General features: G+C 42.7%; 1 protein-coding gene across 1 annotated transcript in view; it reads right to left on the bottom strand.

Annotated features, from left to right (window-relative positions):
- Mcu (mitochondrial calcium uniporter) overlaps window positions 1-27,698 on the bottom strand; it is a 169,082-nt gene that overhangs the window by 118,219 nt on the left and 23,165 nt on the right. The window lies entirely within an intron of this gene.

Here is a 27,698-nt window from a genome sequence, read left to right as displayed (position 1 = left end):
GTCTGAATCTTCCTAGCACAGAGGCATAGGGCACATTCTTACATTTATTGTGGATTCTTCCATCCATTTAAGAATCACTTGATCACCAAAAAGCTTTGGATTCAAATCGGGATCTGTCACTAAACAGTGCTATTATATATAGCTGGTCCCGACTCCGTGGGGAAGCCTGGGCTGGCCTACCACTGGGAGGACCTGTAATCCCAGCCACTCTAAATAGTGCTAGGGACTTAACATAGCATTTAACCCCTCCGGTTTTCTCTGAGATACTGCACAAAAATAGATTCTTCTTATTGTAAGGTCATTTATATACGGAACAAGTGGACATGCCATACAAATAAACACAAAACTTTGATGCGCTTATGATTTGCTTTTTAGGGAAATTATGTTGACAAGCTGGGCTCAAACAACAGGTCCTCCCCCTAGCTCAGCTTCCCAAGTAGCTATACATCATCATGCCCAGCTTCACTTTACTGCACTGTTGGCGAGGATGGAAACATTTTACAAATGAAAGCCTATTCACTGTGTCTTTTTTTTTTCTTATTCCTCTATAATCTTATTACAGCACTATTATCACAGAGGCAATAAATGGTTCAATCAAAAAGTAACCAGGATTTGGAAACGGCTGCAAGTGTGAATTGTTGATAGAATAATCCTGGATAATAGTATCTGTTTGGCAATCCTTGCTACTCTGGCTTGTTGAAGAACATTTTAGGCATGAGACACTGCTCGTTACGCAAGGGCATAAATGAGGAACCTCAAGTCTGCCCATTCTAACATCCCTCAGGGACAAGAAATGTGACCTCCATTTAATACATAAGAAAGTCTGTCTAGCTACATAAGCATATGGAATTCGCAAATGAAAACACTACCTGTGTCAGAACACTCTGCAACGGAGCCTAAGACATAAAACATTTGTCGCCGAAGAAACAGTAAGAAATAAACTTTGTGAAACTTTTGGTTTCTCCTTGGCAGCTCCACAAATGACATATAAACTGACCTCCATTAAAGCCAGGCCCAGACTCACGTGACTCAAGCGGCTGCGTCGGGGAAGGAAATGCCAGACATCTAGCAAAACATTCCATCAAAGACAGGCTGCCTATGTCACGGCCGAACAGACGTGCAGGGCTGCCACTGGACATCATACAGAACGTCCACTGCTAATGTGCTCTTACCACATTTGACGGAGAAATTATTTCCCTTAACACGCATTAAATCGTTGGCAAAGGACATCTTCTATTTGCTGGTGTGTGCTTCAAATATGAGACATGCTGTAAACAAAACATCGCCTTGTACCTTAAAGAGGTTTTTAAATTGGGTGAGGAAAAAGCCATAAACATGGGGCAGTTCAAGAGCTGGCAAGATGGCTCAGAGGGTAAGGGTACTGTGTGGCTTAAATGAGCATGGCCCCCACAGGCTCCTACATTGGAATGCTTGGTCCCCAGCTGGTGGAACTGTTTGGGAAGCATTAGGCAGCGCAGTCTTGTTGGAGGAGTTGTGTCACTGGAGACAGGCTTTCAACAGCCCGCAGTATTTCCAGTTAGAGCTCTCGGCCTCGTGTCTGCGGACCAAGATGTACGCTTCCAGTTACTGTTCCAGCGCCATGCCTGACTGTGTGCTGCTATGCTGTCCCCCATGATGCTCATGGACTCATCCTCCAAAAGCGTGAGGCCCCAAATTAAATGCTATCTTTCATAAGTTACCTTGGTCATGGTGTGTTTGTCACCGCAACTGGAACGTAACCGAGACAGGTTATCTGCTAACAAGCCCGACAACCTCAGTTTGCTCCCCAGGCCCCACAGGGTGGAAGGAGAGAGCTGACTTCATCTTGTGCAAACACACCGAGCATACTTATGCAGACTGAGATGCAGTGACATTACCAAATGCAGGTTGATGGAACCACTATTGTATATTCAAACCACCACTGACCAAACAGATAATCCATAGCACATGCTAAGTCTTGATACATATCTTAGCACTAATAGGAGCCTTAAAATAATGGACCTCTCACAGAATGCTTAGGACAGACTATTTAGATTTTATATCTATGTAGAGATGGATTTGGCCAGTCTGAAAGGGAGATAATATTTCTATAGACACAGGTAATATTTATGTTTCCTTGGTACTGTAAGTATCCGGCAATGTTGGTATAAAAGCTTTGTTTTGTTTTCTTAAGCAATAGGGGGGAAAATCTTTTCTCTGGATTTGTGCTATCACTGGAAACTTCTAATCACCTATTTGTTTCCCTTTATGACACAATTCAAACACTTCATTGAGGCTTCTTCCTTCCAGTGTTTGAAAAACTACAGCCAGGCCAGTGTGGCTGGTCCTAGTCCCGTGTTATCACTGCAGATTCCAGGCCTCCCTGTAAACACAGCTGGCATCCCACAAACATTTGCTGTGTGGATGAATGAGAGGAGGGAAGTCTATCTATTACTACCAGATCGTGGAGAAAAACTGGATACAAGAAAGGAGAATATGGGTAGAACCAAGTGGGATGCTCTACATCAAATCTTGATTTTCAACTTGGCAGGGTTTAGAATCACCATGGAAACACATATCTGGGTGTTTTCAGAAAGATTTTACTGAAGAGGGAAGACGCACCCTGAATGTGGGTGGCACTATCTCATGGACTAGGTCCCGGGGTGGAGTAAACGTAAGAATGTTTACGGAGCATCAGTATTTATAAACTCCTCGCTCCCTGACTATCTCTGCATGCAATGTGACCACTGGCCTCACCAGTGGCTTCCCCACAATGACGGACTGCACCCTCAAACTGCAACACAAAGTAAACTTGCCTTCTTTAAAATGCTTTCCTTGGGTATTGTTTCCATCACAACAAAAAAGTAATAATACACCAAGGAAGGCTGAACCATAAATGGAGTATCTATGCCACACAGCCTCCCCACAAGACCCAGGAGACATCACAGAAGAGAGGCAAGACTGTAAGAGCTAGAGGTCAGGGAAGACCAATATAAAATGGACATGACAGGGTCACTTCACTCATGAACTCACAGCAGCTAAGGTCTCCTGCACAAGGCCCAGCCAGGCACCATTGCAGCATGGAGGGAGGGAGGAGGGGCTTGTGAGCCCCCCTCTCCAGCGGAAGAGCTACTGACAGGTGATGGCTGCTAAGGAAGGGAGAGTCAGTTTTCTTCAAGAGCATGGCCCCTGATAGGTCAACCCTGATGGCCCCACACCAGGCACACATGAGCAGCATTAATTGGACTTGGTGGGTTATAAAAAATAAATAATTTTAAAAAGAGGACATGAAGTAGGGAGGGGGTAGATCTTGGAAGAGTTAAAGGGGTAAATGTGCTCAAAATACATTGCAAGAATGTATGAAATTCTCAAGGAATTAATAATTTTTTTTAAAGAAGGGCTATCAGTGTAATGACAGGGCAGTTTTGGGGATGCGATGGTGATAGATTACAGCCATGTGAATGTGCTCTACATTACTGGCCTGCATGCTTTTATTATTATTTGCTTTGGGTTTGGGTTAGATTGCTTGGTTGGTTGGTTGGTTGGTTGGTTGGTTGGTTGGTTGGTTTACTGAGACAGGGTCTCACTCTCTGATTCTGCCTGGCCTGGAACTTGCTGGGTAGACCAGATGGCTTAAGCTTCTATCCATCCTCCAGCTGGATCAGTCATGTGCTAGTACGCTCATGTGCCTTCTGGTTTTACAAATAGGTAAAAACCCTCCTGTAAGTCTCATCCTATATGAAAAGAATTGATTAGAAAGGTCATTTTTCAAAGAGAAATTCTCTTGCATTAAACACTCAAGGTAGAAAGAAATCTCAGTGGGTGATAGGAAGGTTGGTTGTCAGCTACAAGAAGCCTACCTAAGCATTCCTGTGATGTTTTCCAACAAATGCAGACACTGGTCAGGCAGTGAGAAGTCTATGACCATCAAAAAAAACCAAAAAAAACTGATGGAACACAGGTTTCTGAGAAAGGAGAATGGTCCTAACTCTGCGAAGAACCCCAGGGCTGCTGTGCTGTGCCAAAGCTGTGACTGCTCAGCCAAAATGTCTGCCTAATTCTTGAACTAAAGAACTAGATGGCAAAGTGACATCAGTCCATCCTTGCTGTTCTGTTCTAAAAACTCATTTTCTTCTCTCCTCCAAACCCTTCTATATTTAAGGAAATTATTGGCAACAAAAGAAAAGAAAAAACAAAGAAAGAAATGAGCCACTGCTCAAGCCTGTACTTAGTCTGTTCTTAGCAGGAGCTATTCCTGCTGAAGTCCTCTCAGGGACAACCAACCAAATACCTTCTTTCTTTTCCGTTCTTCTCTCTCTCTCTTTTAAAATGCTGCTTCAGATCTAGGATGGAAAAAATGAAGTCAAGAGAAAATATTTCCTATATTAAAAAGTGGTTTGAACCAGGAGTGGGAACACATGCCTGTGATCCCAGCAGGAGCATTAGACTTGGAGGACAGCTTGGGCAACACACAGTGAGGCGTGTGTGTGTGTGTGTGTGTGTGTGTGTGTGTGTGTGTGTATGCATGCATGTACACATATGTGTATATATATGTATATGTATGTATTTGCATGTGTGCGTGCATGTGTGTGTGCATGTATGGACATGCACAATCCTGGAGGAGAAATGAAGACCTGAAGCTACAGCTACATCTACAAATACCAAATGGCTGGATGTCTGGGAAACCTGCAAGTTCAATAGTACCATAGCACAGTCCATTTCTCAGCCTCCCAGAATCAGAGTCCATCAGGCACTAACTCAAATAGAAGGAAAATTGCTACACAGAGCTAAGGTGATTTTCAGGCCTAATTAGTCTCAAATTCCATCATGCAACCCTAAATCGTTCAGGATTCTGTCATGGCCATTCTTCAAACGAAAGTGTCTTCAACTCCAGGTAACAATGCAAAATGAATTTAGATTCAAGTTTTACCCATTTACTTTAAGTCCAAAGTCTAACATTTATGTAATAAAGATTACATTGCAAGCCTCTAGAGGTAGAGACATAACTAGCACCTCACCTTAAGTGAACGATTCAAGAACAAAAACGCTTCTGATAATTGAAACAATAGCTCACATACAGTAGATACTAAAGTATTTGCTGAATGGATAAAGGAATGAATCATCATAAAATTACTACATCCCCTTCATAAAGAAGGCTGTATGAAAAGTGCTCTAAAGACCCTCACCTAAATAGCTAATCATGGGGCAATGCAATGCACAGATCAAGTGTCACACATATGCATGCATGTACAACCAGAAATACACCCACTGGACACCTAAACCCAATACAGGGCCTTTGTGTCCCCCAATCTCTGACTGCCTTGACTGAAATCCCTAGAGGAATTTATAGCTTTGTATGTGGAGCGGGGGGACCTCAGTGGTTATACAAAGAGAAGATTGCCCTTTTAATCACATTTTTAGGAAACAGACCTCTCCTACCTGGACCTCGGGAGCTTTCTGTCTCCTCTGGTGTAATTTGTCTATAATCTACACCCTGCTTGAGAACAGCAGATTCTTTTAAGATTAATGACTCTGTAGCAGAACATAGTGATGGTGGGATGTACCAGAAAGTCCAAGCTACTTGGGAGGCCAAAGAAGGAGGGTCACTTGAGTCCAGGAGTTAAGGACAGCCTGGGCAACAGACTGGAACCCCACTTCAAACAAACAGGCATGCTAATGATTCTTCATTACTAGCATACCTCCATGCATGAAAATCTGGGGGCGGAACATCAACCCGACTTACCCTTCACTGAATCCAACATAAATGCTACCAGGAATGATTGTTCAGACGATCCAGTCAGTGAACAGCCAAGCACTCAACAAACACGAGAGAGGTGTGGTAACAAGAGGAGTACTCATTTTTAGCTTTATTTAACGGCTGAGGAGTTTGGGTTGTTTTGTTCTTAAGTGGCTAGGGGCTGGAGAGATGGCTCAGTAAGTCAAAGTGTATGCTGCTCTTGCAAAGGACCTGAGTTTGTTTCCCAGCACTCACATCAGGTGGCTCTTCACCTGTAACTCCAGAGAGTCTGACACCCTCATCCAGCCTCTGGGGGCATCTGCTTGCCTGTGCACGCACACATATATCCAGCTTTAAAAGATCAGTTTTTCAAAGATGGCTTCAAAATTGATGGTACTGAAAGTCTGATGCCCAATCGTGTGACACACACCTAGGTTCTACCACCTTGTGAAGCAAAACTGGAAGAAATGAAATGAAGTTTTAAATAAATGCTGATAAGGTAGATCAGTGGGTAAAGACACCTGCCACCGAGCCTGGTGACTTGAATTTGATCTCTGGGACCCATGTGATAGAAGGAGGGAACTGAACTCCTGCAAACGAAATTCACAATTTTCCCAGGTTTGAAATCCCAGCTACTCAGATTACACAGCAAGGGCAACCTAGACAACTTAATGAGAAGCCATCTCAAGAGAAAAAGGGGAAAAAGGTAAGATGGTAGCTCAAGGATGGATCTCAATATGATACACCCTGTCATCCCTCCCCACCCCCCACACATACACATCACCATTGCTCAAGACTGGTTAATAAGATGTTTGAGTTGGGAAAACATTTCTAAGAAGATATTCTACCATTTCGCTGCCCCACTCACATACAGGGGAAGGAACTTGTTCTCTTGGGACAACAGAAGAGAAAGCTTCACCATGAGGAGGGAGCGGGCACTCCGGGCTGACCACTGAAGAGTAAGCAAGAAACAGTTATTCCAGCAAGAGGAGGCGAGGGCTGCATGCCACAGCACACACATGGAGGTCAGGGGACACCTTGTGGCATGGGTTCCCTCTCTCCACCTTTACACAGGTTCTAGGGCTTCAGCCTCTCCACATGGAGGCATCTTGCTGGTCGGCAGATATTCTCTGAATGGGTTGAAGTGGAAGGACAGCACACAGCTTAATCTTCTTCCCTGCCCAATATCACACTCCACACATCCTTTCAAAGGGAAGGGGCTGCTTAACCACAGACCCACACGCACAACAAAACCCACTTGGGCAAGAAGCCACATGGTGGGAGAATGAGAAGCAGCATTCTTTTAATGCAAAAATGATTTTCTATTTCATAAAGAGAAAGGCTGCTCCAGGAGGTTGTTAAAATGCTAAATTCCATTCCTGTCTCTCCAGACTCAGTCCTACTGCAGCCAGCCTGCAGGAGCCCCTCCCCCCACTGCCCCTCCCTTCTCTGGTGCTGACCCAGGGTCCCCTTAGCTCTTTCCCACTGACCCTCTCAGCCTTCCCTTCTAGCCCATCTCCTTTCCCATGTGTCACCCAGCAACCCTCAGAAGAACTCTCTACCAGGGACCCAACAGCCTAGGATCTAGAGTGGGCAACAGCCAAATGAGCAAAGACCAGCCGACCAGCCAAAACAAGACCAGCTATCTACACCAAGAAATACTTCAAACACTATAACTGCAGATGCCTAGATCCCAGCACAAAAATACAAGCCAACATCCTTCAGATGCCAGTAACCTGACTCTAACAGGCCCTGAGAAATGCGATTTAGGTGAAGCACAAGATAAGGACTTCAAATAGCAGTTATTGAACACATCCAAGGACCTTAAAAAGCATATGAACAAATGCTGTAATGATAACTATGAAAATATAAACTGAAGTTGAATAAGATGATGAAAACATTTCAAGGCAGGAAAACGGAATTTAACAAAGAAATAGAATGGCTAAAGAAAGCCCAAAGTGAGATAAAACTGGAGATTAAAAAAAAACTTAGGATGTCAAACCAAAGCCTCAGAGGTAAGCTTCAACAACAGTACAAGACACAGAAGAGAGAATCTTGGATGCTGAAGACCAGGTAGAAGAATGAAAATGTTAAATCTAAAAAGTAAAAACCCAACAAAATATCCAGGAAATCTGGGACACTATGAAAAGACCAAATCAGTGAATAATAAGGAGAGAGGAAGGAAACTCAGATCAAAAGCACAGAAAACTTTTTAAACAAAATCATAGAAGAAAAATTCCCCCAAATAAAGAAGGAGGTGTCTATTAAGCATACAGAATACCAAATAGGAACAGAAAAAAAAATTCCAGTGACACAATAATCAAAATACTAAATGTACAGAACAAAGAAAGAATATTAAAAGCTGCAAGGGAAAAAGACCAAGTCACATATAAAGACAAACCTGCTAGAATAACACCTGAGTTTTTGATGGAGACTCTAAAAGCTAGAAGGGCCTGGATGGCGATACTCTACAAATCTAAGAGACCACAGAGGCCAGCCCAGATTACTATAGCCAGCAAAACTATCCATCACAATGGACAGAAAAGGGAAAGCATTCCGTGATAAAACCAAATTTAAGCAATTTCTATCTACAATTCCAGCTCTACAGAAGGCACTGAGAGGACAACCTCAGTCTGAAGAGGTTAACTACACCCAAGAAAATACAAAGAATAAATAATCAAAAGGCAGGAGGAGCCACACCATAACAACAAAATAACAGGAATCAATAAACACTGCTCATTAACGACTCTCAATATCAATGGTCCCAATTCTTCAATAAAAAGACACAGACTAATAGACCAGATGAGAAAACAGGATCCATCTTCCTGCTGTATCCAAGAAACACACCTCACCATTAAGGGTAAATATCACCTCAGTGTAAAAGGATGGAAAAAGATTCTCCAAACAAAAGGACCCAAGAAGCAAGTAGGTATAGTTATTTTAATAGCTGACAAAATAGACTTCAAACCAAAACTAACCAGAAGAGTTAGGGAAAGACACTACATACTCATTAGAGGGAAAATCCACACAGAGGATATTCATTTATGCACCAAGCACAAAGAGGCCTGCCTTACATTTGAATATGAACGTCTCTGCAGTGTATACTGGTCATTTGACATTTTTTGTTTATTTTTTGGTAAACAGTCAACCGGTCACTAAAGACAAAAAAAAAAAAAAAGTCGCAGAAAAATAACACCTGCACAGTCTCTGCTTCAGTCATTTGATCACAATTAACTGTGTGTTCATGTGTGTGCACCACCCAGGCAGTCACCACTGAGATAAGAGAAAGGGCAACGAGAATGTGACTATCAGGCAGCACCCATTTCCCTTCTCAAGACAATTACGAATCCATTTTCCTTTGCTTACCATCAACTTCCAGGAAAGTCTCTGTCTTCCTGCCCACTGCTATCTAAAACGATAGCACAAACCAAAGGGAAGCGACCCTTCTAGTATTTGTTCACTGCAGGAGCTGAGGTCTGCGGGTCAGCTTGCACACTGCCCTCCATATCCCCAACAGCCTGTATCCCTCACCACCTGGCTTTCCTGTCTGCGGTGCTGAGCTGGAACCCAGGGCCTCAAGCATGCCAGGCAAGCACTCCGCCACCCAGCTATCCTCCGTACTCCCCGGAGGTTAGCTTCTGTTTGCTGGACTTATAAGGAAGGAGGGGGAAAGTGGGAGGAATTTCTCAGTGCCCCAAGGCCTTCGTTCATTACCATTTTACTCTCTTTCCTTACCACTTAGCTGAAATACATTATTTTATAATTACAAGCTTTAGTCCACCAACAGTGAGACAGCTTTTCCAGTCGTTTATAACAACTATAATTCTGCCCCAGTTCCAGTCTGGGCTTTCTTAGTCTTTTAATGAAGCCTCAGAGACCCAGAGGCGTTAGACAACTACACCTACAAGCAGCCCCATCAGCCACTGCTCGCTCCAGGCTATGGTCGTCGGGTGTAACAGGGCCATGTGCAGCCGACCTGCAGGGCTTAGCTTGTACAGTGAACAAAAGTTAGGACAGTCATTTTCTTCTGGTTTGCGCTACTTTTAGATAAAGTGAGGCAGAAAGACAGACTTTTCCAGAACTGAACCACACAGAGTAACCACGGGCATGATAGCAGCCTGCTGGCCTGGTGCAGACATCCGGTCAAAGCCAGGAAGACAAAAGGGGGCAACACTGGCAGCTGCCCTTCTGAAGAACTCACATAGGATGCTGTATGGGTACAGACTGTTTCCTTTATTCCTTCTCTCTAAGGTTTAAATTTTAAACACCATACCTAGACATGGTGGTGCACATCTGTAATCCCAGCACTCAGGAGGCTACGGCAGGAGGATGAAAAGTTCAGGCTGGGCTTGGTGTTTGGAATCTGAGACCAAGGACTAACAGTGGACCTTTGACAGAGAAATACAGAATATTAGCTTTCAATAAGTGCTTTCTGAAATGAAGTTTCTGCTCTACATTACCACCTTTGTCCCTGGGTTACTCTAAAAGAATTCCTGCTGTTACATTCCTGATTCTTTGTTTTCTTGTGGGTTTTTTTGTTTGTTTGTTTTAGGGACATTTGTGAACACGTGACCATATCCAAAGAAAATGGCAGCTGTATGCCTGTATTTATTGCAGACATTATCCACAATAGCTAGAAAGCCCTGGAATCAACCTAACTATCCATCAACAGATGACTAGGTTTTAAAAAAAAAAATGTAACATTGCATATACCATGTGATACTGTCTAGTCATAAAAAAGAAAAAAAGAACCAAATCTTAACTGTGGATGAACCTGGAAAATATGTCAAGCAAAGTAATAAGGCACAGGAAGACAAGTCCTGCATGGTCTTATAGAAAGAAGTAAAAATCAGGATGGTGGTTAGCAGAGGGCTGGGTAGTTAGTGGGAGAAATGGGGTGGGGAGATGTCAGTTACTTGAGTATAGCATTAGGAGGGATTTTAAAAGACTATCTCCGGAAGGGTGAGGAGATTTGATCAAGGGATTACACAGTTGTCACTAGATAGTAGGAATGTTTTCGAATAGTCCCTCAGCAGGAGAGCACATAGTCACAGAAAGGAGACGTGTGATGACAGGGATGAGCTAGGGTGGTAGGCAGGAACTACTAATGATCCCGGGGTTTCTTTCCTGTGATAATAATGATCTGACATCCCCAGTGGTGATCCTCCCTCTGTTATCACACTAAACACATAACTTAAGCAACTGAGTAATGGCTGATCTTAGATGACTTGATGCCAAAAGAAAGCTGCTTGGCATTTGACACGATGTGCCAGGAGAAACTGTTCTGTTAGCATTTGGTCAAACGGTATTTAAAGGGGGTGAATTGTAAGACACATGAATCAGAGCTCAAACAGCTGCTATAAAAAAAAAAAAAAAAAACAGTTGGGAATGCAGTCAGTGGTAGAGAAGGGACTTAGCAAATCCAAGGCCTACGTTCAAGCCTGAGCATCAATCCCCACCCGGACTGCCCCCCCCCACACACATGTCAGAACACCAAACGACTCAAGTCATTTACAACTGCAACAACATCAACAACTCCCACGGTAACAACTGGGAAGTTTCCGAGGTTTTTAGAGAAACAAATAAAGAGATATATTCTAGAAAAACCTTTATGGCCATTTAGAGCTGAAGTTGCACAAATGATATACCCTACACACTTTACTAACAAGACTAAAAAAAAAAAAAAAAAAAAAAAAAGCTGGAAGGATGTCTTTCAAATAAACAGATCTTTGCAGAAACTTTACAAATATTGAAAACGATCAGCCCAGGAAAGCATTTTGATTGAAAACTAACAGAACAATGTCTCCTCCTACCACAGTGTATCAGACATCAAATAACTTAATGCTGTCACCAAGCAGCAATACCCAAAACTATCCACTGTTGGGACTGCCTAAATGTCTGGCCTAAAACAACCAAAGGCAAAAGGACATGTTAAAAAGTCTCTTCGCTGACAAAATAGTGCAGATTTTAAAAGTATATGAGAGCCCTGCTGCACGACTTTGATGTGGGGTGTCTTTTTTTTTTTTTAAGATTATAATTTAATTACCACATTTCTCCCATATGCCCCTCCTCACTCGCTGCTTTGATGTTTTTATGTATCAGTTAAAAATCTAATTTAAGGAGCCAAGCATGTCAGCACAGCCCTGTTATCCCAGAGCTTCAGAAGGCAAAGAGAATTGAGAGTTCAAAGTCAGCCTGGGCTCTGTTATGATACCCTGTCTAAAACAGAAAAAAATCAATTATAAAACTACAATCCAGGATAACTTTCCAGAGGATGGTAGGGTATAGTATCTTCTTATGTATTCTTGCCCATAATATCTTATGTATAATAGCTACATAAGATAGGGTCTCATGTAGCCCAGGCTGGCCTTAAACTTGCTATGAAGTAGAGCATAGCATTCTGGCCTTCAACTCCTGTTGCTACAGCTCCTACCTTTCAAGAGTTGGGAGTACAGCCAAGGGCTCCCATGCCTGGCTCTGACATTTGAAAGCATGCTAGGGAAGTATGGAAAACCTGAAGACTGATCTGGGGTAACAAATGCTATTCGTTCTATCAGTCTACTTGCCCATTCTGTGCATGTACAGTGAACCCAGGATCACTGTACCTCTTAAACAGACAGGAAGACCTGTTAATGAAGATTTTTAAAAAGAGCTATATATACTCAAAGCTCCTGGCCACATTGTGGGGCTTTGGTGACGTTCACTCCAATCTGCTGCTTGTCCGACTCATCATTCAGTTTTCAAATTCTGAGTCAATAAATGCATAGAACACCCCGCCCCCTAAAAATTTTTTTAACTGAAATTAAGAAGTCTGCACCATTTAAATAACCCAAATCCTCACCTAACATTTACTAAGATTAACAGCGGAGGAAGGAGGTGTGGCTTGGGGTTTCGTTTACAACCTATTGACTGGAGTATCTTAGCAACACTTTCCCTAAACATCCCAGAAGGCAAGAGTGGGTCAGAGTCCTGCTTTCTCAATAATCACTAAGGGCCAACCCTTGGTCTCTGCGGGGTGTAACAGAAGCCATCTGAGGGAAGCAAAAGATGTCTGTGTTAGCAGGAAATATTTTCACAAGAGAAAGAACCATTTTCTCCCACCCTCGCTTCCTTTTAGAACTAGCAGCCTTCTGACATTACAGCCATTCTAGGCAGCCACAGTTGGGGAGGAAATGAATCACAAAAATTAGTCAGGATATCCTATTTAGTTACTTAATAATCCAAACCCGGAGGCTGAAGGTAACTCCGAGTGAACAGAATGAGCTGCCAAAGCCCGACTTTCTCCAGCACTAAATGAGCCAAAGGCAAAAGAAAAACCCGCATAGCCAAGTCTGACCTGCCTGTGCGCACACGGGTCTGAAAGCGCGTGTACGCACAGAAAAAAATGGTTCTTCCTGCCTGTCACAAAGGGTGGCGGCTGATTCTTCGAAGACAGGCCAACAGGAAAAAGGCAGAACACATGTTATTCGATCATGATGTTACAGAACCGAAGAACCAGAGAACAAATGAGAAGCACGCATTTTTTAGGCTTAGGTTTGATGAAGCACAGACAGCTATGCAGAATTCTGACTAGACGAAAAGGCATGATGGAATGCTTTTGGCCAAGGCCTGGGCCAGGTGCTTCCTCTCTGCCTAGCACTTCCCCCTTCCAGGGCTAGGACCAGACCTTTATGACATGATCTTATGACCAGCTATCAGAGAAGGTGGGTCAGACAGTATCTTTATAGCTAGTTGTAGTACAGCTGGGCAGGGGAGATTAGGGTAATACTTCTTCTAGGTTTTACGGCTGGCTTTGGGAAAGGGTTCTGGTTTCTGTGACCTCCATTGAGGAAGAGGAATGAATTCTAGTTTCTGGTTTGCCTTGGGATAGATGAGGGAGGCTATCAGAGAAACTTTAGCATACTGTTTTCTGAGCCCCAGCATAGGGAAAGGCTGATACAAACTAAAAAGATTTCTATTTATTTACTAAGGTTTTGTTGTTGTATTTTATACTAGGAAACAGGCTGTGTGTTTTTTGGTGGTACACAGGAGGTTTTTTGAGACAGAATCTCATGCAGCCCAGGCTTACTATACAGCTGAGGATAACCTTGAACTTCTGATTTCCCTATCTCATTTCCTGCTGGGATTATAAGCATGCACTACCGCGCACAGTTTATGTAAGGCTGGGCACTGAACCCCAAGCTAGGCAAACACTGTCAACTGAGCCTCATCCTCAGATCTAAGTTATTTGTGTTGTTGCTGTTTTTAAAGTATTATCATTTATTTGCAAAACAAGAGTACTGCTTTACAGCCGCTTTTTATAGAGTAATATATATTCACTATAAACGCTAAAATTACAAGCAGACATACAGAACAGAAAATGAGTCTTCGGCAGTCCCATTAACTATGAACACTTCAAACTCAGAACTGTGTGGTGTTCTATTATTATAAACTCTCAAATGTGCAGCATTCACAAGGTAATATGCAGATTCAAGCCCCTCTGCCTCTGCTGGGAAACTACTGGTGCTAAAATATTCTAACAGTCTAACTCTACCTCCAATGCCCATCACAGTCTGCTCATATAAATCATGTGACAAGGACCTGAGCACCAAGGCAGAGCTCTACCCTCATACCAGCATGGGATCTAATAGTGAGTGGTTACTACCTTCCCATAAAATTATCCTGTTTTTTCTTTTAAATACACACATTTTAGCTGGGCAGTGGTGGCGCACACCTTTAATCCCAGCACTCGGGAGGCAGAGGCAGGAGGATCTCCGTGAGTTCGAGGCCAGCCTGGTCTACAAAGTGAGTTCCAGGAAAGGCGCAAAGCTACACAGAGAAACTCTATGTCTCGAAAAACAAAAACAAAAAAAACCCCACACATTTTAAATAGTTACCCTTAAAATAAGGTGGTACCCAGCCACAGACACAATGCAGTGGTTGGATCACATGGTCAGTTAACACTATGCTTCTGTTAATAGAGTCCAAGTCAGACTGTAGCCTCACCGTCATGGAAGATTATCAGGTATTTCTCATGTTACAGCTGAACCACATCGCATTCATTTACAGTTACACTACTGTGTGAGAAACACATATGAAATTTTACATCAGTGATTCCCCCAGCTTGATGAACTCAGTCTATCCAATAACTATTTTCAATCTCTATTTGGAAAATTTAAAACTTTAATATCCCTGCCAACTCCACTGTCATGTACGGATTTGCCAAGCAAATCATTAATATTCCATCCATGTTATTAATAAAAATGCTGCATAGCAAAACACTACCGGTTATAAAAGGGAATAAAAGTTTGATACATGATACAGTATCCATGGGTCTTGAACACATTATGCTTTATAAAAATAGGCCAGAATCAGAAAGACAAATATCGTATGATTCTTCGTCTATAAATTAAGTAGACTAGGCAAATTCATAGAGATGGAAGTAAAGGTTACCAAGAGGGGGAGGGGGAGGGAGTTGGGGTTTTTTTTTTTTGGTTTTTGTTTTTTTTTTTTCCGAGACAGGGTTTCTCTGTGTAGTTTTGCGCCTTTCCTGGAACTCACTTGGTAGCCCAGGCTGGCCTCGAACTCACAGAGATCCGACTGGCTCTGCCTCCCAAGTGCTGGGATTAAAGGCATACGCCACCACCGCCCAGCGGGGGAGGGAGTTTTTGACTAGTGGAGTTTTTATTGAGGATGCTGGGAACATTTGAGGAACAGATAGTGGGATGGTGAATTTCTTAGCACTGAACTGCATACTTGCACATGTTAAATAGACTGCATGCATTTTACCACAATAACTGTTTGATGAAATAACTTACTGGTATAGACAATGACTCGGATGAGTCACGAGGTTACCACGCTGAGTGAAAGAAGGTAATCTCGCAGGTTATGTACTGTGCGACTCTATTTACGTAGCATTGTTAAAATGACAAATCTATAAAAATGGAGAAGAGATTTGCTGTTGCCAAGGATCTGAGTCGGAAAAAAACTGGTGTGGTTACAGAATGACCCAAGCAGGAGGCTTCAGGTGACAAACTGGTTCCGTATCTTTTTGCTCCTCCTCATTCCCACCCTGTATTTGAACCCAGGCCTTGTGACATGCCAGGCAAGCATTCCCCTGGGCTCCAATCCCAACACTGTTCTATATCTTGGCCATGATGCTGGAAGCAGGGACCTCATCTATGACAAACATGTGCCTGTATCTAAATACACACCCAAGTGAGGACAAATAAAAGAGTATGCTGTCACAACCAGAGTATCTACACTAATATAATTTACCTGTCTGGTTGTGACATAACACTAGGATTTAGCAAATGTTGCCATTGGAGGAAGATGGGTAAAGGGCACAGGGGATCACTCTATAGTATTTCTTACTGTTATATAAATCTACAATTTTCTCAAAACTTTTAACTTAAAAAAAAAATATTAAGCCAGGCATGGTGGTGAATGCCTTTAATCCCATCACTCCGAGGCAGAGGCAAGCAGATCTCTGTGAGCTTGAGGTCAGCCTGGTCTACACAGAGTTCCAGGACAGCCAAAACTACATACAGACCCTATCCCCAAAACAAACAAAATAAAACAAAATTATTAAAAATAGCGAATAAAAGATGGCAAATTGTACTATCTCACCCACTGCTACCATTTCTCATGCACTGCTGTTACCATGGTTACTAAAACTACAACTTCCCCTCATTAGACATCTCCATCCTTTTATTAAAATTCTTCACTTAGGTCTAAGAATGCAAGTCTTGTTTATAAAGGAAATTATTAAAATCTTGGTTTGATATTGAATATATTCACATTTTCAAATTTCTCAAAAATAACTTAGTTAATAGTATAATACCTAAAGATGAAGCACAACATTGCCAGTAGAAATATGTGGGCCACGTGCTAGGCTAATAGTAACATAAATAAAAACAAAAGGAGGGCCTTGGGCCGTGGTACAGTGGTACAGCACTTGTCTTGCATGCACAAGGCCCAAAGTTCAATCCCCAGCATCAAAGACACAGATACAATTCTTTATTTGATTATTCTGTTTTTATTTTGTTTTGAGACAGGGTCTCTCTCTATAGTCCTGACTATCCTGGAGCTTGCTGTGGAGACCAGGTTGATCTCAAATTCAGAGATCCTACTGCCTCTGTCTCTCAAGTGCTGGGAGAAAATGTGTATGCCACCATGCACACTCCGATTTATTTTTTTATTTGGGTGTGTAGTGTATTCATGTATATGTACACATGTATAGGTACACATGCACATGCACATGCACATGCATGCTCGTGTGGGGGTCAGAAGTTGACACCAGATTACATCCTCTACTGATCTCCACCTTTTTTTACATTTTTTCTTTTTCTTTTTTTAAATTTTTATTTATTGTTTATTTATTTTTATTTATTTATTTATTTTTGAGGCAGAGTCTCTCATTGAAGCTGGAGTTCTGATGTGGATGGCTGGCCAGTAAGCTCCAGCGGTGTGCCCATCTCTGTTCTGCTTGCCCAGCACAGGGATTAGAGCAGTGACTGGCTTATTACACAAATGTTGCAGAATATTATCTCAAGGTGTGTTACTTTCTTTTATGCTCTGGAACGTTTGCTTAATGATGCAAAGATGTGTTTGATTAAATAAAATTCACCTGCGGTTGGGAGGCTGCGTCAGCAACTAGCTGACAGGAAGTGGTAGGGAGGAGCCAGGTGAGAAAGGGTTTATAAGGAGGGCGAGGAGAAGCTTGGGGACTTCTTGAAGGACATGAGCAAGGAGAGGAGGTGAGTTACTTGCTATTCAGCCTCTCTGAAGAGCAGAATTCCACCTGAACCTTTGAATCTTGAGTTCTTTAGAGGGAGAGAGGTTTAGTAAAGTTCCCTTCATAGCTTTGCAAGAGTTGGAGCCTGAGGGAACAGATTTCCCTCCAGCTTCGGCCCTTGCGGCCTAACCGCTGCTGGTAGCCATGGAGCTGCAGTTGCTGATTCGGACAGCTGTGGCTTAAAGGCAGCAACCATTTAAAAAAGGACAACACACCGGGCGGTGGTGGCGCACGCCTTTAATCCCAGCACTCGGGAGGCAGAACCAGGCGGATCTCTGTGAGTTCGAGGCCAGCCTGGGCTACAGAGTGAGATCCAGGAAAGGTACAAAGCTACACAGAGAAACCCTGTCTCGAAAAACCAAAATAATAATAATAATAATAATAATAATAATAATAATAATAATAAATAGATAAATAAATAGATAGATAGATAAATAGATAGATAGATAGATAAATAGATAGATAGATAAATAGAAAGATAGATAGATAGATAAATAAATAAATAAATAAATAAATAAATAAATAAATAAATAAATAAATAAATAAATAAATAAAAAAAAAAAAAGGACAGCACATGAATAATGGGGACCTGGACTCCGGTCCTCAAGCTCCCATAGCAAGCTCTTCCCTGACAGCCATCTCCCCAGCCCTGTGAAGTGTAGCTTTAAAAATAATGTCTTGAATCTCCTTAAACAAGCACATTTTATCATAATAAAAAAATCCTTCAAAAAAGAAATCCAGACTTGCTTTATGTGCATTTTATAAAATTAAATTACCAGGAAGGCTTGTTGAGATTGACATGATCCAATTTAAACAATGTAAGATTTTCTGACTCTTTCCCAAAAAGTACATCATTTTAAAACATTCTTAAAAGATGGTATCATCAAGTCTGGTATCACACAAGCCTGTCCATGCCAATTCGCAGCCCAAAGGCTCTTCACTCACTGCCTCACTTTACTTTACAATCTAACAAGACAGACTGTACCCATTGTGTTCTACACGTGAGAAGACTAACTTCCCCGAGATGAACACCAATTGACCAAGGTCACTCAAAGCAGAAATGGCAGAGCTATGACTTGAAACACAGTCTGGACCAGAGTCTGTCTTCTCTCCAGTCCTCTCCTCCATCCCTTCCACCTCTCCCAGCTCTTCTGCTTATGTTCTTTCTTCATTTCATATTAATAGACACAAAAGCTCTTACTGAAAGATGACACCCAGATGAAGGCCACTGAGTGTAGAAAAGGCACCCAAAATGGCTACTTTGATCTCACAGATGCTCTCTCCCACAATTTAATCAAGTTAATCAACAGCCTCCATTTGCTGACAAGGGATGAAGCATATGCTAGAGATGTAAATCACCTTCAGGATCTAGTTAAACTAGTTACAAGTTCTTTAAACATCCACGTTCCTCATGAGGGAAGGAAAACAAGCATACAGCCAAGGTAGCACATACAAGACCTTGCAATACTAGAAAGATGTGTTCTGTGTGTGCCTGATAAGGAGCATGCCAGCAACCAACAGCCCTCAAACATCAGACTCTGTGGGAACTCCACAGGTTAAAATTCAGCTCACCAGATCTTATCGTGCCTGCTCTATATTACCAGAGCTTTTAGTGTCTTCCACTTGTCCGTCTTTGCACATCAATAATCTCCATTTCAACTGTTTTAATTATGGCAATCTCTTGGTGATAGCATCCAAAAGCTCTGAGTGACACTGAAAAGAGCATAACTGCCTTCTTTGAAAAGAGATGCTGTAAGTTATCTGTTCAAATAAATAAATGAGCGATAGATTCATAATGAAGTAAAAGATTTTTGGAAAGATACCCTTATTCTTATAACCCAACAATACAAAGCCATTCAATTTAAAAATGGGCTAAATTTGGGGGCCTGGGGAGATGGCTCAGTGGTTAAGAGCACTGACTGTTCTTCCAGAGGACCTGGGTTCAATTCCTAGCACCCACATGGCATCTTACAACTGTCTGTACCAACCATTTGTAACTCAGTGCCAGGGGGATCTGAAACCTTCTTCTAGCACTGCGTGCATGTTGTACACAGACAAAGCAGCCACATACATAAAATAAAAATAGATAAATCTCAAAAAATACTTTTAAAAATGGGTTAAATTTTTAAAACTTTTTTTTATTAGCTACAAATAGCTAATAAGCACATGAAAGTATGTTCAACATGGTCATTAAGGAAATGCAAATCAAATCCACACTGAAGATCTGGGAGAGTAGCTAAGTAGGAGAGGAAATGCTTATTAACAACTACAAAAACCTGGATTCTTCCCAGTGGTGATGGGCTCATGCCTTTAGTCCCAGCACTGGGGAAGCAAAGGCAGGTGGCTATCTGTAAGTTCAAGGCCAGCCGGGTCTACAGAGTGGGTTCCAGGACAGCCAGAGCTGTACAGAGAAACCCTGTCTCGAAACAACAACAACAACAACAACAACAACAACAAAAGACCTGGATTCAACCCCCACCACAAACAAACAAAAAAAGCCAGTGAGACACAACTTGATACTTGCCAGGAGGGCTAAAACAAAGACAAGGGTAGGTGCCAGAACTCTCATAAGGTGCTGGAGAATTTAAAAAATGGCTCAGACTCTTTGGAAAACAGCTCAGAAGTTTTTCACAAAGCTCTGCACAGAGCAATCCTGTGACTCAGCAATTCCACTCCTAGAGAAGTGGAAACACATGTCTACAAAACAACTGCACATGTATGATCTCAGTAACATTATTCATACCAAACAAAAAAATGTAAAAACATCCCAAGAGCCATCAAGAGACGAATGCATAAACAAAGTATGTATATTCATATGATGAGATCATTAATAAGCAAGAAGGAAGGGCTAATGCATTCTGTTAAAACAAATAAATCCTAAAAGCATGGTTAAGTGAAAGAGACCAGTGACAAAAAGTATATACTGTATGAGTCCACTCAAAGAAGTATTCAGAGAAGATCCATAAAAATGAGGAAAATGGGTTGGAGAGATGGCTCCGGGGTTAAAAACACTGCTATTCCAAAGGACCCATGTCCAACGGCTCATATAACTCCAGCTCCAAAAGATTTGATGTCCTCTTCTGACTTCCTCAACACCAACACACACACACAACACACACATACAACACACACACACACTCAAATACACACATACACATAGATAAAATAGATTTTCAAAAATTAAAAAATAAGAAAAGTGGGATTTTAGCAGCATCTAGGTATAAGAGATACTAGAGATTGACTACTGAAAGGTTCCCGGAACTACAAAAATGAGGATGTTAGAGAACTCTGTGTCTTTAAAGCCACCAAGTTACATACTTTACATGTGGAAATTTTACCCTATGCAAATTAGTCCCCGATAAAGCTGCTGTTAGAGAGAAAGGGAGACAGAGTATCCTCCTTTGTCACCCAATAGTAGGAGCCTTCCAATAGCCATTGCCCAGTGTTCACTGACAAGAATAATTGGAGTTGCCGGACGGCGGTGGTGCATGCCTTTAATCCCAGCACTCCGGAGGCAGAGCCAGGAGGATCTCTGTGAGTTCGAGGCCAGCCTGGTCTACAGAGAGATGTAGAGAGCCGTGCATGGCCGTGCCTCAAAGATGGCGCAGCGTCTGGCTTCTGCCTTCCCGATGGCAGATGCTCCTTATTTGGCTAAGGCTAGGATCTGGCTTGCTTCTGCACACCTGGACCTAATCTGGCTTGCTTGCACGTGTCTGACCCTAGCGGCATTGTCCATGTGGCACCACGGGGTTGATTTGCCCAGTGGCTATAAAGGGCGTGGGCTGACTTCCCAGATGAGTGATTGTAGGTGACTGTGAGAGTGAGAGAGGAGAGTGAGAGAGTGAGAGTGAGAGTGAGAGTGAGAGAGTGAGAGTGAGAGAGAGAGAGAGAGAAGAAGAAAAGACTATCCCCGGGGTCAGAAGATTGTTCAAGGTTCCTGAATAAACTGCTTAGAGAAGAGTCTGGCGTCGCGTCATCCTTGCTGGTCGAGGCGGACGCGACAGAGAGATCCAGGACAGGCACCAAAAAACTACACAGAGAAACCCTGTCTCGAAAAAAAAAAAAAGGAAAAAAAAAGAATACTTAGAGTTAAAACTCTTTAACTTGAAAAAACACCGAAACAGCCACCAAGAGATAAATTCATAAACAAAATATGTATGTACATATATATATTTGTCATATATATGGTAAATCTCAAAGCAAACAAAAACTCCAAAGAGTCATGCCCTGCAATAAAGATGGAAAGACATTCCAAAAAATTCATTATTAGGCAAGTTCATCCAAAAAATGCATTATTAGGCAAGTTCATCCTTGTGCAAATATCAACCCAAACTAAGTTACCAATGAGTGCAACGTCCTTATAATGTTATGGAACCCTTATTGCATAGAAGGTTGGTCAGTTACGAAATGCTGTTGTGCCATGCATAACTGAAGTTTCTAAGACTCGGTTCACACAAAGGCAGAGAAGCGACACCAACATTTGTGAGAGAATCCTGATCCTGACTATGCAGAATGCAACCGGATGTCTTTGTGCCGATTTTCTATGACCCTTTAATAGGCTGTGTTCATCAACCAAAAATAACCGGTTCACCTAATCAGAGCTCACTCTGGAGGGAAGGGTGAAATGGAAAACCCATTCCGCTGCTGCAGGATGGAGAAGTCTCAATGGTTGTTCCAGAATGAGCCACGGCACCCACGGCACCCACCGTGCACCCTTGAACCCACTGTCTTATTTGATTTTACAGAAGCGGGGCTGGAAACAATCTAAACGGTACACACACAAGGCGAATGAATGGTGTCTTCTCATGTTAAAACTGGCATGTTTCCTGGAGAAAAGTGTGACGGGGCACACGTACAATCTCAGCTACCTAGGAGGCTGAGTCTGCAAGACAGCTGCAACAGCTTCATCCCAAGGGTTCAAGGCCATCCTCGGCATACATTGAGTCCTTGTTACCAAGACAAATAAAACTTACTCGGGGTACGGCCACCCCGCATCAAAAACCACAAATCAGTTTTAAAAGACAGCCAAAGAGAAATAGAGCACCCGGTCTTCACACAGAAATGGTATCTGGCAATGCCCAAAGCTATTCTGGATTATCACAGCTGAGAGGGGGCATGCTACCTGCGCCTGCTGGGTAGGGGCCAAGGATGCAGTCGCATAGGAGAGGTTTCTGGTCACACAGGATTAGCTCACTCAGAACAGCAGTGTGAGGTTGAGTAACGGAGTATAACCCCCCCCCCCCACTTCTGTTCACTCATCTGAAGTCCAAATGCCATTCTGAAGTATGAGAGTACTAGATAAATCTGGATTGTGTGTTCTCATTTTAGGAGCCAAGTCTTACAAATGGAAAAGACTTAGCAGGAAACAGGGTCTACTTTATTCGGAGTGTTGAGATTCTGGATTCCAAAGGCAAATTCTGGTTGGCACCGTAGCTCAGCGGGTGAAGGCACTTGCCATCATGACAGGGTTGACAATGTGGGCAATAGTAGCAGGAGAGAAGCAACTCTCACAGGTTGCATTCTGACCTCCACATATATACCAAGGCAGGTACGTACACACACAGGCACGCGCGCACACAAATGAAAAGACAAATTCATCTCACTTGTATGATTGCTTTCTATTATAAAGACAGTTTTCTATCACTTCACTATATAATGCCATATTTCCTTTGTTCATGCTGGTGGTGCTGGGGATCGAACCCAGGGCCTCACACATGCTTGGGAAGTGATGTACCCCTGAGGTATATGCTGGGAGTAAAGGCATGTGCCATCACACCCAGTTCATAACGCAAGCCGGAAAGACTCCCAGCTCACCTTTAAGACTGCAGCCTTGGTTATACTGCAGCGGTCAGGAGATCTAGCATAGTGTACGTAACTGCAACCATGATCTTCAAGGCTAGCAAGGTACAGAGAAGAAAGAAGTAATTTGTTTCAAGGCCCACCAGAATGGGACACTGACATCAAAACAGAGCCTCATCCTCCCCCACCCCCGACTAGACACGGTCTTTCTAATATTTCCTATCTTTGCTAGATCCTTTACACTATTCTCCTCCTGAACGGCACACAGATAACCCTAGTCACCTGACATCTAACAGCTCACAGAGTTTCAGTTGCACAGACGTGCCTTTCTTGTATTCACACATAGTTACATCCCCCTTCTCTACAGGACATCTCAGAGGAGAAAAAGGAGAGTAAGTTGAGACACCTTAAACTTTTGTTACAAACATCTCTCCCGTGTTACTTCATAACATACTTCTTCTCAGTTATAAACTCCAACCACATCAGCCAACCAGCTCTTCCTCCCATTGGAAACCCATACAATATCCAGGCCGCCTCTAGTTGCCCCAAGTTGTAGGCCAAGGACTTTTCACTTGTTCTCTCTGCTGGAATTCTGCTCACCTGTGACCTCCCAAGGATTTCTCCTTGTCATGAAATTTTAATCAAGTTTAATATCAAGCCCTAAGTGAGCCCTTCTGTAACTACTCAAATCTAAATTGATCTTCTAATTACTCTCTATAGCCTGAAATTCCTCTTGGTTTTTAACTACTTAGTACTTTCAAATAGTCTTTTTGTTAGGGGGAAATTCTCATCTTAGAAGGCTTGCCTCCCGTGACAGGAATCAAAAACTGGCTTTCCCAGCTTCTCTCTGCAGACAGGTAGCAGATATGTGGCTATGTTCTGCCAGTCAAGCACATCCACGTGGTCTTTCTGTTAGGAAGCAAATGACACCATGAGGAGGGCCATGTGGAATCCATTCTGCCTATTTCAGAGTGACATCAGCTTTCTTTCAGAAATGAAAATGGCAGAGGTCCTCGTGGCTGCATATCATACTTACCAAAGACAAAGCAAGACCTAATACTTGTTCCCAAATCAAAAGCAGTAGGGTCGCCAATGATTTTAGCACAGCAGTAGAACATTGGCATTGTTCCTGGCTAAGTGTATGCCAAGACTGATTCTCTGGTTTCTGTGAATTACCTAATACACTTTTTAAAATATTTCTTTCCTGCTTAGTCTTGGTAGAGTGGGTTCTGCCATTTGCAACTAAGAACTCTGATCCATCCTTCACACATTTTTTCTCATGTAGTACAAATGATGAGGTGTTTATTAGTTATTGAGTTATTGGCTGTCTATGTCTGCAAGCGTGTATGCTTCATGAAGACAGAGATATTGTGTATGCTGCTCATTTCCATAAGCCCAGTATTTAGAACAGTGCTTTACATACATGAGGCCCTCAAGGAAACACACACACACTCATACAAAACCTTTCTACTACTATGCAAATACACATGACCCAGCTGAAAGAAATTCAAAGTATCAGTGCTACAGGAGTCAAACCCTAAAAATTAGAATCAGTGTGGACCAGAGAAGTCACCTGGGCTTTACGAAGAAGAAAATACATATGTAGAACATTGAAAAGATAGTCTGTAATCAGGATGGAAAGGGAAATCCATGACTTCGAAAGGATGAGGGGACAGTTGGCACCAGGAATGAATGCAGCAAGCATGGAGAAACGTCTGATTGAGGAAACAAGCGCTGAGCTCAGTGAGTGTATCATCAGGCACGCAAAATGAGCAAGATTCTGAATGGCTCTAAATTCGAGGCCTGGAAATGCTGCATTTGCTGATGTCTTAAGAACACTAATCCTCAATGAGTATTTTCATCTGTTCTTTATTCGAGATGTTATCTTCTGTGTAAAACTACAACAGCTACCCACACATTTTCTCCAGAGTTCCCTCTCCAAACACTGGTGCTCTATATTTATCTGTTCAAGCTGAGAGACTATCAGGGAAGTAGACTCTTATAATTAATCCTCTTGCAACCAAGCAAATATCCAATTTAAAAATAAAAATCCATTACCAAAATGGCCTTTGTTTCTCAAACCCTATCTACAAACTCAAGTATTAAAATTTCCCGGCTCCATTTATCTTCTAATCTATTAAAATCTTGCACTGCTTCCAAGTATTTTAACTAAGATCCTTGGATGAGATTTTGTGTTAGAACCATACAGCCATGCTGAAAACAAAGATGGTCAATTTTATAAGAGAGCCTTTTAGATAGATTCTTTTAGAAGGTACAGCAAATCTGGGCTGGAGGTGTAGCTAAATTAGTGAAAAGCCAGCTTGACATTCATGACACCCTCGGTTCAATCTCAAGTGTTACATAAACCAGGTATGGTATAGCTCACCTCCAAAATACCAACATTTGAGAGGTAGAGGCAGGAGGACCAGAAGTTCAAAGTCCTCCTCAGCTATATAACAAATTTAAAAGTTAGCTGAGGTTACTAGGAGACCCTGTCTCCAAAAAAAAAAGCAAATCTTGTAACTATGTAATAATTTTCTGATCTTAAATGAACCAGAAGAGACCTTTATAAAAACTCTCAGTGATGTGTGTGTGTGTGTGTGTGTGTGTGTGTGTATGTATATGTATATATACCACACTCCTAGTTATCGCATTAGAAAAAAGTATATAAAGAAATGGACTGAGTAGCCTACTACAAAAATGGGAAACAAAAATTAGTACAAGATCAGCTAAACATAAAGCCACATTGTAGGGCTCCGGGCAACTCAGACGTGACTGCCGGCCTAGCATAGCTGAAGTCCTGGGTTTTATCCCCAGCACAGGGTGAGGAAGAAGAGGGAGGAGGAGGAAAGAAACACAAATTTAATTTATATTGACACGCCTTTTTCATGTAAGTCACAGATCCAAATGCTTGGTGACACACGGTGTTGACAAAGATCTGCTCAGATACAACTCACATGACTTCCATTTTTAGGAACACACTCTAAAATTCACCGTGAACAATGATGAATCCACATGGTTATCTCCTCGGCAAGGCGAGTATCAGCAGAAAACTGGAAACGTATGTGCAATGTGAGGGAAGTCATGGGTCCAAGGGGATAGTATAGATGATTACTTCTCTCCCATACATTCATCATGCTCTCTGTGTGTGTATGTGTGTGTGTGTGTGTGTGTGTGTGTGTGAATCAATCAATCAAGAAAAAAATCAAAATTAAGGCAGCAACTAGTTATGAGAAGACATACTATTTTAATATCTGTGTGTCTCTGTATGTGTATATGTGCACATGTGTTTGCATGTGTATGAGGCCAGAAGTCAACATTAAATACTGTCCTCTGTCATTCTCCACCTTATTTTTTCAGACCACCTGTCACTGAACCTGGAGCTCACAGATTCAGCAAGAATGGCTGGCCAGGCAGTCCTGGGAATCTCCCTGTCTCTGCTCCTTAGCACTGGGGACTACAGGCTCCCCCACCACCCCTGGCTTCTTATGTGGGTGCTCGAAATCCGAACCAGCATTCTAAACAAAAGCGCAAACGGGAAGAACCAGGAGGCAGGTGCGCACCTAACATTTTTTTTGAGGAACAGAAAGGGGTCAGGATTGCAGGAACAGAGTGGGCAAGAGCAAGAAAGGCGGCAGATGGGAGTCGGACCGGAGCCAAATGTTCAGCAGTGGTGCCTGGGAGCAGACTGTCACACGTTCTGTAACTCCAGTTAACCAGTGTGGGAGGAGTTATATTGGGCAAGGAGGCAAGAGCTGCAAGTCAGAGGCTCTCCCTGGGGAGCTGGCTTATCATGACCACTTCTAGGCCACCTGGGCCTGCTCCTGTGACTAAGACCAGAAGATACAGGAAGATCAAGACGACCTTTTTCTGGCATTGTCACGCTGAGTTCGCACCACCAGGAAGAAGGGACGGAAGCGCGGCGACTAACTTGGCAGTTGTTAAAACCATCTAGGCGGAATGTGTTAGTAGCCTGACCCAGAGTGCTAGCGGGCCAGTGAGAGGCAGTTCACCTCTGCGTTCAGAGACCAGCTCTGTTCTGAATCAGCATGCAGCGATGCCACCAGGCTTCTCATCCACAAAGCATCAGTATCTAACGCTAGCCAGGCACAGCAGCAGCATGAGCCTGTAAACCCAGTCTCTAGGGAGACTAGGGCTGGAAGATTGCTTGAGCCTAGGCGTTCAAAGCTAGCCTGAGCACCTTAAGGAGAAACCTACCTCAAAAAACAAGTATTGGGGCTGGAGAGATGGCTCAGCAGTTAAGAGCACTGGCTGCTCTTCCAGAGGACCCCGGTTCCATTCCCAGCACCCACATGGTGGCTCACGATCATCTCTAACTCCAGTCCCAGATCTGATGCCTTCTTCTGACCCCTGTGGGCACCAGGCAAGCACGTGGTGCAGAGACAT

This window comes from Peromyscus eremicus, chromosome 16_21 (assembly GCF_949786415.1).
Source record: "Peromyscus eremicus chromosome 16_21, PerEre_H2_v1, whole genome shotgun sequence".
NCBI lineage: Eukaryota > Metazoa > Chordata > Mammalia > Rodentia > Cricetidae > Peromyscus > Peromyscus eremicus.
The sequence above is the reverse complement of the archived record's forward strand: the minus strand, read 5'-3'. Positions and strand labels throughout refer to the sequence as shown.